The sequence below is a fragment of the Scyliorhinus canicula genome, chromosome 17 (assembly GCF_902713615.1).
Source record: "Scyliorhinus canicula chromosome 17, sScyCan1.1, whole genome shotgun sequence".
Classification (NCBI taxonomy): domain Eukaryota; kingdom Metazoa; phylum Chordata; class Chondrichthyes; order Carcharhiniformes; family Scyliorhinidae; genus Scyliorhinus; species Scyliorhinus canicula.
The window spans coordinates 119,548,467-119,561,046 of record NC_052162.1 but is presented as its reverse complement, the minus strand read 5'-3'; the positions used below and the strand labels follow the sequence as shown (position 1 = coordinate 119,561,046).

The following is a 12,580-nucleotide window of genomic DNA, read 5'->3' as shown; positions in this document are numbered from 1 at the left end:
ATCACAACAAATCAAGTGGCTCTTTCAGATCGAGATGTGACGTTTGAGATTTCTGTCTGTAATTCCTCCTCTTGTAATATCCTGTAAAAAGAGTTGGCAAAGTCAACTCAGTTTCGGATAGAAATTCAGAACAAAATCCTAGTTTCTGCATAACATTCTTTCCTCTCTCATTCCCCAATACCTCGTCTCCAATACCTATTCCCCAAACCTAGTCTCCAGGGAGGGATGGAGTATTGGAGCAGTAAGTATAACAACCTTACCTCGGGATTCACAGCCTAGTCTCCAGGGAACGGACTCGGAGGGAAAGAGTATCTGAGCTAAGAGTATAAAAACCTTACCTCGGGGATTCACGGCCTAGTCTCCAGGCACGGGACTCGGAGGGGTGGAGTATCTGAGCTAACAGTAAAAAAACCTTAACCTCGGGGATTCACATCCGAGTCTCCATTGAGCGGACTCGGAAGATCGGAGTACCGGAACTGTGAGTATAAAAACCTTCCCCCAAGGATTTAGTATTGGAGCTGATAGTATAAAAACCTCATCTCAGGGATTTGCAGCCGAGTCTCCAGGGAGCGGACTCGGAGGGACGGAGTTTCGGAGCTGTGAGGACAGAAACCTCATCTCGGGCATTCGCAGCCGACTCTCCAGGAAGCAGACTCGGAGGGGCAGGGTATCGGAGCAGTGACTGTAGGAACGATGAGCTGGCTGACCACTGCACCCTGGTACAGGAGGCCATTCAAGCGGGGGGAGGAAGTGGTAGTTGTCGGGGATTCTATAATTAGGGGAACTGATAACATCCTTTGGAAGCAGGACCGAGAGTCCCACAGGGTATGTTGCCTGCCCAGTGCCAGGGTGAGGGGCATCTCTAACCGGCGTGAAAGGATATTGGAGAGGGAGGGGGGAGGATCCAGTTGCTGTGGTCCACGTTGGGACAAACAACATCAGCAAGACTAGAAAAAAGGATCTGTTTCGGAATATCAGGAACTAGGAACAAAATTAAAGAACAGGTCCCAAGGGTTATAATCTCTGGATTATTCCCCGAGCCACGTGCAAATTGGCATAGGGATGAGAAAATTAGGGAAGTAAAGACGTGGCTAAAGGAGTGGTGTGGGAAAGAGGGGTTCCATTTCATGGGGCACTGGCATCAGTATTGGGACAGGAGGGATCTGTACCGTTGGGACGGTCTCCACCTGAACCGATCTGGGACCAGTGTCCACACGGAAAGGATAAATAGGGAGGAAGTCAGGAACCTAACGTCAGGAACTGCAGCTCATGGCAAATCTACAAGTAGTATACTGGTTAAAGCAAAAGTGAAAAGTAACAAACAAGCAAATAACAAACAAGCGAATAACAAACAAGCGAATAACAAACAAGCAAATAACAAACAAGCAAATAACAAACAAGCAAATAACAAACAAGCAAATAACAAACAAGCAGTGCTGAGGGAGCGGTCGGGGGGAACAGCCTGATTAAGAGTTCTATTGACAAATGCACGGAGTGTAAGGAATAAACTAGACGAGCTGCAGGCGTAAATGCAAGTTGAAGATTATGATGTTGTCGCTATTACAGAGACTTGGCTGCAGGATGGTCAGGACTGGGAACTAAATATACTGGTTATAAAGTTTACAGGAGGGACAGAGAGTATGGCAGAGGGGGTGGATCAGCCTTACTGATCAGAAATACTATCACCTCAATGGTGAGGGAGGAAACAATGAGGGGAAAACATCCAGTGGAGACCATAGGAGTGGAACTGAGGAAGAAAACAATCTCAAACTGTAATGGGTGTTGTGTATCGGCCCCCCGGTGGCAGTTCTAAGGCGCTAGATTGGATAAAGGCAGAAATTAAGCAAGTGTGTAGCAAAGGCAGAGTAGTATTAATGGGGGATTATAACTGATTGGGAGAGGCAGACAAGCACCTGTCAGAAAGGGAGTGAATTTCTGGAATGTGTCCAGGATAGTTTCTGGGTCCTCAGTGCCGGGAGGTGGCAGTGCTAACCACTGTACCATCCTGCTGGCCTCTCTTCTACCCATCTAACCAGCCCATCTATATCGTCCTGTAATCTAAGGCCTTGTTCCTCACCATTTACACCACCAATTTTTGTGTCAGCTGTGAACTTCCTAATCATACCTCCTACATTCACATCCAGATCATTAATGTGTGCTCCAAACAACAAGTGACCCAGCACTGATCCCTGCAGAACACCACTGGACACAGGCTTCTAGGCACAAAAACAACCTTCAAACATCACCCTCTGCCTCCTACCACAAAGCCGGTTTTCGAACCAGTTCGCCAAATTGCCCTGAATCCCCTGGGCTCTTACCTTTTGCATCAGCCTCCCATGTGAGAGTTTGTCAAAAGTGTTACTAAAGTCCATGTCGACTACATCAACCGCACTACCCACATCGACACACCTAGTCACCTCATCAAAAACTTCAATCAAATTTGTAAGACATGCTCTCCCTTGTTTAATCCTTGCCTCTCCAAGTGGAGATTAATTCTGTCCCTCAGAATGTTTTCCAGTAGTTTCCCTGGCAGTGAAGTTAGACTCACTGGCTTGTACTATCCTGGTTTGACCCTACTTGCCTTCTTGAATAATGGCACCACATTAGCTGATCTCCAGTCCTCAGGCCACCTCTTCTGTGACCAGTGAAGATTTGAAAATGTTTGTCAGAGCCTTTGCAATCTTCTTCCTTGCCACTCACAGCAGCCTGGGATACATCTCATCTGGCCCTGGGGATTTATTCACTTTCACACCTGGTGAAACTGTTCATACCTTCTCCCTCTCAATGTTAAGTTGTTCAAGCAAATCACAATGTGCCTTCCTGATTTCTATACCTACATTATCCTTCTCCGTAGTGAACACAGATGCAAAGTGCTTATTTAAAACCTCACCTGTATCTTCCAGTTCTGTGCACACATTGCCACATTGGTCCCTATTCGTACCCTGGTCAACCTCCTGCCCCAAATATACTTATAAAACATTGTTGGATTTAAATTTATTTTACCCGCCAGTGCGTTTCCATGCTCCCTCTTTGCTCTCCTAATTCCTTTCTTAAGTAATCCTTTGCACTTTCTATGTTCCTCTGGGACTGCCGCTTTGAGCCCTCGGTATCTGTGAGAAGACTCACCTTTAATTCCTTACCCAACCCTGGATATCCCTTGACATCCAGGGTTCCCTCGACTTACTGCTCCCACCCTTCACTATCATAGGAACATAGAATTTACAGTGCAGGAGGCCATTTGGCCCATTGAGTCTACACCGACCCTTGGAAAGAGCACCCCACTGAGGACGACACCTCTGCCCTATCCCTATAACCCCACGGTAGCATTGTGGATAGCGCAATTGCTTCACAGCTCCAGGGTCCCAGGTTCGATTCCGGCTTGGGTCACTGTCTGTGCGGAGTCTGCACGTCCTCCCCGTGTGTGCGTGGGTTTCCTCCGGGAGCTCCGGTTTCCTCCCACAGTCCAAAGATGTGCAGGTTAGGTGGATTGGCCATGATAGATTGCCCTTAGTGTCCAAAATTGCCCTTAGTGTTGGGTGGGGTTACTGGGTTATGGGGATAGGGTGGAGGTGTTGACCTTGGGTAGGGTACTCTTTCCAAGAGCCGGTGCAGATTAGATGGGCCGAATGGCCTCCTGCACTGTAAATTCTATGATTCTATACCTTTTTGGACACAAAGGGCAATTTAGCATGGCCAATCCACCCAACCTGCACATCTTTGGACTGTGGGAGGAAACCGGAGCACCTGGAAGAAACCCACGCAGACATGAGGAGAACGTGCAGACTCCGCACAGACAGTGACCCAAGCCGGGAATCAAACCTGGGACCCTAGAGCTGTGAAGCAACAGTGCTAACCACTGTGCTACCATGCCGCCATGTGCGCTCTCTATGAATCCCACTGCTCGGAAGTAGATTTTTCGACAAGTGGCGGCTCCCAGGTAACTTTTTACAGATCCTGTCTTGTGTTTTAAAAATTTGCCCTCCCCATTCTGTAACGTACGAGACCCCAACCTCAAATTCAGATGTTTAAATTTTATTGGCTTGCTCCTCCTGGGTTTCCAATGAGCAAATTCAATTTATCCATTGCAAGTTGACTATGTTGTTAGTCAGTTTGCCAATACTTTGGGGTGTGTGAGCTGCATTGTTATCCTCCTGTTTGTCTAGAATCGAACCCTCTTTCCCCACTCACTATGTCAACATGTTGACTGGTTGTTGAATTGCTGCCATTTCATCTGGAGGCTCTGCTCCCTCAGAGATCCTGTTCTGAATGAATTCTCAATGTCTTGTTGTATTTCTGCGGCAATATCTCTTGTTCTCTGGGCCCATTTCCCGCCAGTTTTTCTGCTGCTTTCATTGTTTGAAAAATGGTTAAAACAAAAGTAATAAAAATATTGACATTTGCGGGTGTCTGGCGGGAGGGGCGCGGCTTCCCTTCCGACAGGGAGTCAGGGAGCCGCTTCAGCTCTTTCCGTGCGGCCTGGTCAAGCTGCCGAGAGCCTCGGGACTCACTGCTCGGTGCCGCCGGTCGGTGCTGCGGGTCTGACAACCCAGTCAGTGACCTTCCCCTGACCCCGGCCCGGGGCTGCGCATGTGCAGCGGAGCGCCCAACCCCTGACCTTCCTGCTGACGGATTGACCAATGGGAAGAGTTGGAGGACCGGAAGGATTCTGGTGTAGCCACCTGGGGTGGCCACGTCCCGATTCCAAAATGGACATTCGCAAAGAGTACAGGGAAAAATGGACAGCATTACAAAAAAAAGCAGGTGCAAGGTTTCCTGTGGATTGGAACTTGCAGAGCCCAGACAGAACTGAAACTACAAGCCATTAGCATAGTAATGAGCTATCTCTGGGGACAAAAAGAAACATTGAAACAATCGGTACCAGGACAGACTCCCCGGCACCAGTGGAGACTAAAAACAAAGGCAGGCCAACGGTTACCTAGGGCCCGCCCCAGCGATCGGGGAACGACCCCGTTATTGGAGAGAATCGATACAAACGATTGGGACATGGTCCAATTAATTGGGACCAAGTCCAGGGTCCGCCAGAAGGGCGCGAAACCCTTTGGGGTATAAAGCAGAGTCCCCAAGGTCAGTTTGCTCTCTCTTATTCTTCTTCATCACCTTGGCCTTTGGCTCTCAGCGACGAGATGCCCGCCAAGCACCAGCCAAGTCTAAGGTCAACACACGCTACGAGATAGGCGCTCCTAGCTACTATCCTATACCAGTTCGAAGCCAGCAGTATCAGAACTGGGCAACGGCCATTGTTCCTCTGACTGAGTGGGCCCCCCGAAGCTAAGTATAGGCTTTTAGTAGTAGTTGTAGTTTAGCGAGTAGAGTTTGTGCATGAGTAATAATTGATTGTGTGTGTAAATAAATGTGCATTGATTTCAAACTTACTAACTGGTGTATCGAGTCATTGATCAGTATTCAGTTTTGAACCTTGTGGTGGTATCAGAAAGATACCTGGCGACTCTTGAGCAAAGGTAATTAAAACAGAGCAAATTAAGGAAAGCATATCGAGCAACAGTTGCTTGAATTTTGCTGGCAATATCACTTTTTCGACTCTGCCGTTTTCCACCATTTTTTCTGTTACTCTGTTGCATTCATTGTTTAAAAAACGGTTAAAAAAAACCAAAATAAATATTGAAAAAATTAATAATCTGTCCAACTAACCCTTAAATATATTCAGTGAACCACCACCCCCCGCAGCCGACTCCACTGGTCTCTGTGATGAGAAATCCATAGACGAACAACCCTCTGTGGGAAGAGGTGATTGGAAATAGCGACAGTACAATATTACACAACCAGAAATCATAATAGATGTATTTTATTACAGAACCATAAATAATATATCTAATCTGTACCATTTAAAAATCTTGGACATATCTCTGTCCGATATTAATTTACTGTCCCCTAAATGTCAACCATCTCCTGGGGAAACCAGCCCTTTAATTGTGAACATTAAGAAAGAGACCATCCTTTTAGCCAGACAAATAAATGTGTCAAGCTGAGGGAGCAAAGGATGTCAATGTCTTTAAGAGAGAGAGAGAGGGAGGGAGAGACCTGGGCCAAGCTTTGCAGAGTCTGCACCCTCCCTGGATTCACTTCCTTTCCCTTCAGTTGCTGCAAGTGACCAATTGAAGGTGAGAATGAGAAAAGAAATGGAAAGGGGGAGAAAAGAAAGTGTTTTACTCACAGATGTGGGAGACAGGAGGAGTTTTTATCCTTCACTTCCGCTGCGACATCACAATGGGCCAATCGGAATTACTCATTCCGCGCTGTCGTCACCGGGTTCCAGTGCGCAAGGTTTCCAGGCAACCGGCTGACAGCCAGTGCGAGAAGCCAATCGGTGATCACCCCCTGCCCACGACTGCGCATGTCCAATGGAGAGGGGAAACTGCGTATGTGCAGAGGAGAGCCCGCCTCCTGACCTTTTTCGTGAGGTATTGACCAATGGGAAGAGTTGGAGGACCGGAAGGACTCTGGTTCTCCAGCTAATCAGAGCGGGGTTTGTGTGACTTCTGGATTGAACTTCACAAGTTCTTCCTGTCTCCAACATCTGTGAGTGAAACACTTTATTTTCTCCCCCTTTCCATTTCTTCTCTCATTCTCACCTTCAATTGGTCACTTGCAGCAACTGAAGGGAAAGGAAGTGAATCCAGGGAGGGTGCAGACTCTGCAAAGCTTGGCCCAGGTCTCTCTTTCTCCAAAAGACATTGACATCCTTTGCTCCCTCAGTTTGACACATTTATTTGTCTGGCTAAAAGGATGGGCACAAAGAACAGAAATAATGTTCCACACCCGCCAACACATCACCAGACTTGTATAATCCTACATAGAATTCCCAAAATTCCTCCATCTTCATGACCCTTTTCCTTCCACAAAGCCACACAGAGAAAATCGCTCCAAAGTCGGCCATTGTATTTGCTCAGTTTATTCCCAAACTCCTTTTCGCAAGCAGTTGAGTAAATAGGGAATCTGTGGGACTGGAAAGAAGGGAAAATCTCACCTCGGGTGCAAAGTTCTCCAAATATCAACATAACCCACGTCCTCACAAGCTGAGGCAAATTCCCTAGCTTGAAGTGAGTAGGGGGGATGAGGGGGTAGGGGGGATGAGGGGGTAGGGGGGATGAGGGGGTAGGGGGGATGGGGGGATGGGGGGATGGGGGGAAGGGGGATTTGGGGGGATGAGGGGAAGGGGGATTTGGGAGGGATGGGGGATTTGGGGGGGGTGGGGATTTGGGGGGGAGTGGGGATTTGGGGGGGGAGTGGGGATTTGGGGGGGGGAGGGGGAATTTGGGGGGGGAGGGGGGATTTGGGGGGGAGGGGGGATTTGGGGGGAGGGGGATTGGGGGGGGGATTTGAGGGGGGATTTGGGGGGGGGGGATTTGGGGGGAGGGGGGATTTGGGGGGGAGGGGGGATTTGAGGGGGTGGGGGGATTTGGGGGGGAGGGGGATTTGGGGGGGGGATTTGGGGGAGGAGGGGGGATTTGGGGGAGGAGGGGGGATTTGGGGGGAGGGGGGATTGGGGGGAGGGGGGGTGTGGGGGGAGGGGGGGTGTGGGGGGAGGATTTGGGGGGTGAGGGAGGATTTGGGGGGGTGAGGGAGGATTTGGGGGGTGAGGGAGGATTTGGGGGGGTGAGGGAGGATTTGGGGGAGGGGGGTTTGGGGTGAGGGGGGATTGGGGGTGAGTGGGGATTGGGGGGAGGGGGGATTGGGGGTGAGTGGGGATTGGGGGTGAGGGGGGATTGGGGGGGGTGAGGGGGGATTGGGGGGGAGGGGGGATGGGGGGGAGGGGGGAATGGGGGGGAGGGGGGATTGGGGGGGGGGGGTGGTAACTGAGAGCTTATCTACCAGAGGATTTAAGTGGCAGTTGAAGTTGCCAACTGCAAAAATGTTAGTTGAAGCTAACTCTGCAAAATCCAGAAAAGCCTTTGTTATTAACTCCAGGAGTAATTCGGGGGGTCCATAAACATTCATTATTGAAACAACATCTCCATGCATTGAACCTCTAATGATCACATATCTACCTCCTTTGTCCTAGGTACAGGTTTCAACTTTAAAAGAGATATTTTAATTGATAAAGATTGCCACACCCCTGCTCCTTGATGAAAAAGAGGCAAAAAAACCTGCCTCACCCAATCCTGTCTGAATTTACAGTCTTGCTCATCACAGAATCCCTCCAGTGGAGAAGGAGGCCATTCAGCCCATCAAGTTGAAAGAGCACTCTACTTAAGCCCATGCCGCCAGCCTATCCGAATCACCTGGTGTTCCTACCAAACCTTTTGGAACACTAAGGGGCAATTTAGCATGGCCAAACGACCTAATCTGCACATCTTTGGACCTTGGGAGGAAACCGAAGATCCCGGAGGAAACCCACAAAGACACTGGGAGAATCTGCAAACTCCACACAGCCAGTCACCCGAGGCTGGAATTGAACCTGGGTCCCTGGAGCTGTGATGCAGTAGTGCTTGCCACTGTGTCGAGCCCAGTTGAGTTTAATCTAGATGCGTTTCCTGGAATAAAGCTATGTCGACTTTCTCCTTAAGAAAGGAGACAATCATTTTCCTTCTGATGGGATGATGGATGCCCCGTACATTCCCTGTGAACATTTGAAGATTAACTGCCGCCATTAGTGAGGCGACAGAGAGAACAGGAACAGATTTTCACGCCACAATCGAGCGTGCGCCATTACCCCCCTCCTCCAAATCACTTTACACCAGAGGCACCAAAGTTTCCCCAAACTGCTCCTTTCACGGATAAAAGCCCCGTCTGTACCAGAGTAGGATAAAGTCAACAACACATAAAACCTCCCATAATAACAAAAATACAAAAGAATCACCACCATAATAGATCCAAGGGGACATTCCTCAATAAGACTGAGGACCCGGAGGATTAACCCCACGGCCAGACTGCCGTTACCCTCACGATGCCTTCTCCAAAATGAGGAGAAGAAAAGTAACTTTTGTAAATTGTTTTTACAGGAAATTAGAAGAGGAGGAATTACAGACAGAAATCTCAAACGTCACGTCTCAATCTAACAGTCTCTCAATTCCTTGGAACTGAATATCACCGGACTTTGAACCTAGAAGGAGAAATGTTTGTCTTTTCTGTCGGCTTCAAAACATCAGTGTGACTGGAAAAGCACCGAGACACACACACCCGAGTGAGAGTGTTCCAGAGCACTGACTGTGGAAAGAGTTTGAACCAGTTACATAGCCTGAAAAAAAATCACACCATTCACAGTCTGGGAAGACCTTACACGTGTTCTGTGTGTGGACGAGGCTTCAACTGATCATCAAACCAGAAGAGACACGAGGACACCCCCACCCTGGAGAAACGGTGGAAATGTGGGGACTGTGGGAAGGGATTCAGGGTTCCATCTGCACTGGAAGCTCATCGACGCATTCACACTGGGGAGAGGCCGTTCACCTGCTCTGTGTGTGGGAAGGGATTCATTCAGTTATCCGCCCTGCAGAAACACCAGCGAGTTCACACCGGGGAGAGGCCGTTCACCTGCTCTCAGTGTGAGAAGGGATTCACTCAATCATCCCACCTGCAGAGACACCAGCGAGTTCACAACGGGGAGAGGCCGTTCACCTGCTCTCAGTGTGAGAAGGGATTCACTCAATCATCCAACCTGCAGATTCACCAGCTAGTTCACGCTGGGGAGAAGCCGTTCACCTGCTCTCAGTGTGAGAAGGGATTCAGTCAGTCATCTGACCTGCGGACACACCAGCGACTTCACACTGGGGAGAGGCCGTTCATCTGCTCTCAGTGTGAAAAGGAATTCGCTCAGTTATCCGCCCTGCAGTCACACCAGCGAGTTCACACTGGGAAGAGGCCGTTCATCTGCTCTCAGTTTGAGAAGGGATTCACTCAGTCATCCGAACTGCGGACACACCAGCGAGTTCACACTGGGGAGAGGCCGTTCACCTGCTCTCAGTGTGAGAAGGGATTCACTGTTTCATCGAGCCTGCGGAGACACCAGCGAATTCACACTGGGGAGAGGCCATTCCTCTGCTCTCAGTGTGAGAAGGGATTCACTCGGTTATCCCACCTGCAGAGACACCAGCGAATTCACACTGGGGAGAAGGCGTTAACCTGTTCCTCGTGAGAGAAGGGATTCAGATATCCATACACCCTGCGGGAACATTAGCGAGTTCACACCTGGAAGAAGCCAGAAACGGGCAGCACCGTAGCATGGTGGTTAGCGTCAATGCTTCACAGCTCCAGGGTCCCAGGTTCAGTTCCTGGCTGGGTCACTGTCTGTGCGGAGTCTGCACATCCTCCCCGTGTGTGCGTGGGTTTCCTCCGGGTGCTCCGGTTTCCTCCCACATTCCAAAGATGTGCGGGTTAGGTGGATTGGTCATGCTAAATTGCCCGTAGTGTCCTAAAAAGTAAGGTTAAGGGGGGGTTGTTGGGTTACGGGTATAGGGTGGATACGTGGGTTTGAGTAGGGTGATCATTGCTCGGCACAACATCGAGGGCCGAAGGGCCTGTTCTGTGCTGTACTGTTCTATGTTCTAAGCCATTCACCTGCTCGGAGCAGGGGAGACATTCAATGATCCGTCCCAACTATGGAGACCATTCATCTGCTCTCAATGTGGGAAGGGGTTTTGTGATTCGTCACACTTGTGACTCCAACAAGTTCACAATAAATTACAGATGTTGGCTCCGTTGTTATTGTTTTTGCTCTCACTGACATCCAGAACTGAATTTTGTTCATTCTGACATCTGGTGAATGGTGATGATTGGAGGGTTTCTTTCTGCTGGACTGGCCGGTCTAACACCTCTGCCTCCGGTGGGCTGGCCATTTTTGAGCCTCGTTGCGATTACCTTGTTCAAAGTTTGACGAGGAGCACAGAATGAAAAGGTGTTTGCATGTTGGAAGATATTTAATTCCCAAAGCAGCCACGTTGCCATGAAGATGGGCTATGGTGGGTACAGGGTTCTTTTGTCTAATTTATCTGGGTGTTTCTCGCCTCTTTGTATCATTGGAGCATAGGACAGGAGTTGGCCATTCAGCCCATCGAGCCTGCTCCACCATTCAATACGATCATGGCTGATCATCCACTTCAGTGCTTTTCCCCCACACTATCCCCATATCCCTTTGTGTTATTGGCATTTAGAAATCTGTCAGTCACTGCTTTAAACACACTCAATGACTGAGCTCCCACAGCCCTCTGGGATAGAGAATTCCAAAGATTCACAACTTGTAGATTTCTATAGATCAAATGATTGCCCTGTTCTATTCCCGTATTCTCTGTCTGTTTATTTCCCTCAAAAGCCCACCCAATTTCCTTTTGGAAACATTCCATCATCTCCGCTTCTACCCCCTGGTAGGAAGTGGGTTTCAGGTATTTCCCAAATACTGCCAAACTCTGGTTCAAGTCTAAGATTTTCTTCAAATGTAAACAGGAATCAAAGGGCAAAGAAGGAGGCCATTAAGCCCACCATTCCCATGCTAGCTCTTTGAATGAACAATCTCATTGGTCCCATCACCCTGCAAGTTTATTTTTCTGCAGAACCTGTCCAGTTCCCTTTTGAAAGTTACAGTAGAATTTACTTCCTGCACCATTGTCAGGCAGTGAATCCCAAATCACAACAAGTCATTCTGTTTTAAATCAAATACTTTCATGAGATACTGTGTTTGGATTTTCACAGGGTATTTGAAATGCAGTGAAAGACAAGGTTGTTACATAAAATCAAGTCTCAGTCTTTATGAGTGATCTTGGTGAGTGGGCCGAGTGTGATGTATCCAAGTTTGGGGACTAGTTCTAAAAATAAATTACATTTATTTGAGTGGCACAATGGATTAGTAGTTAGCACTGTTGCCTTACAGCACCAGGTTCAATTCTGGCCTTGGTCACTGTCTGTGGGGGTTTGTACGTTCTCCCGTGTCTGTGTGGATTTCCACTGAGTGCCCTGGTTTCCTCCCACAGTCCTAAGATGTATGGGTTAGGAGGATTTGTCCTGATAAATTGCCCCCCAGTCTCCAGGGATGTGCAGGTTAGGTTATGGGGTTATGGGTGAGTGGATATGGGTAGAGTGCTCTTTTGAAGGGTTGGTGCCGACTCGATGAGCTGAATGGCCTCCTTCTGCACTCACGGGATTCTATATCTATTTCTATAACACCTTTCATGACCACACAATCTCCTAAAGCTTTTTACAGCCTTTGAAGTACTTTTGAAGTGTAGTCGCTGTTGTAATGTTGGAAATCCTGGGTATGCCTCATTAATAATATTTCTTTAGAAAAATCAATCACTCATCATCTTCACTGTTATAAGTAACAAGGTTAAGGAAGCCATGTTAAACTCTGAAACCTGACTGGACCTTGATTGTCTTCCATAAAACAATCTTTTTCAACCAGTGGCTATTGTATTAACCAAATGTATTAATTAAAGATTACTGTATTAATGAGCTACCAGTCAGTAACAGATGGCTGAATAAATAATGAGCCTTAATTGTGACAATTAAATAATCAACAATGAATCAGTAGTTACAGTAAGAGACTGAGTTTTATTTGCCGTAAAAATGTAAAAGCTTAATTGTTGTGTATGTAAAGAATGTGATGAGGATA

General features: G+C 48.2%; 1 protein-coding gene across 1 annotated transcript in view; it reads right to left on the bottom strand.

Moving 5' to 3' along the window:
• LOC119951772 (zinc finger protein 729-like) overlaps nucleotides 1-12,580 on the bottom strand; it is a 112,614-nt gene that overhangs the window by 89,693 nt on the left and 10,341 nt on the right. The window lies entirely within an intron of this gene.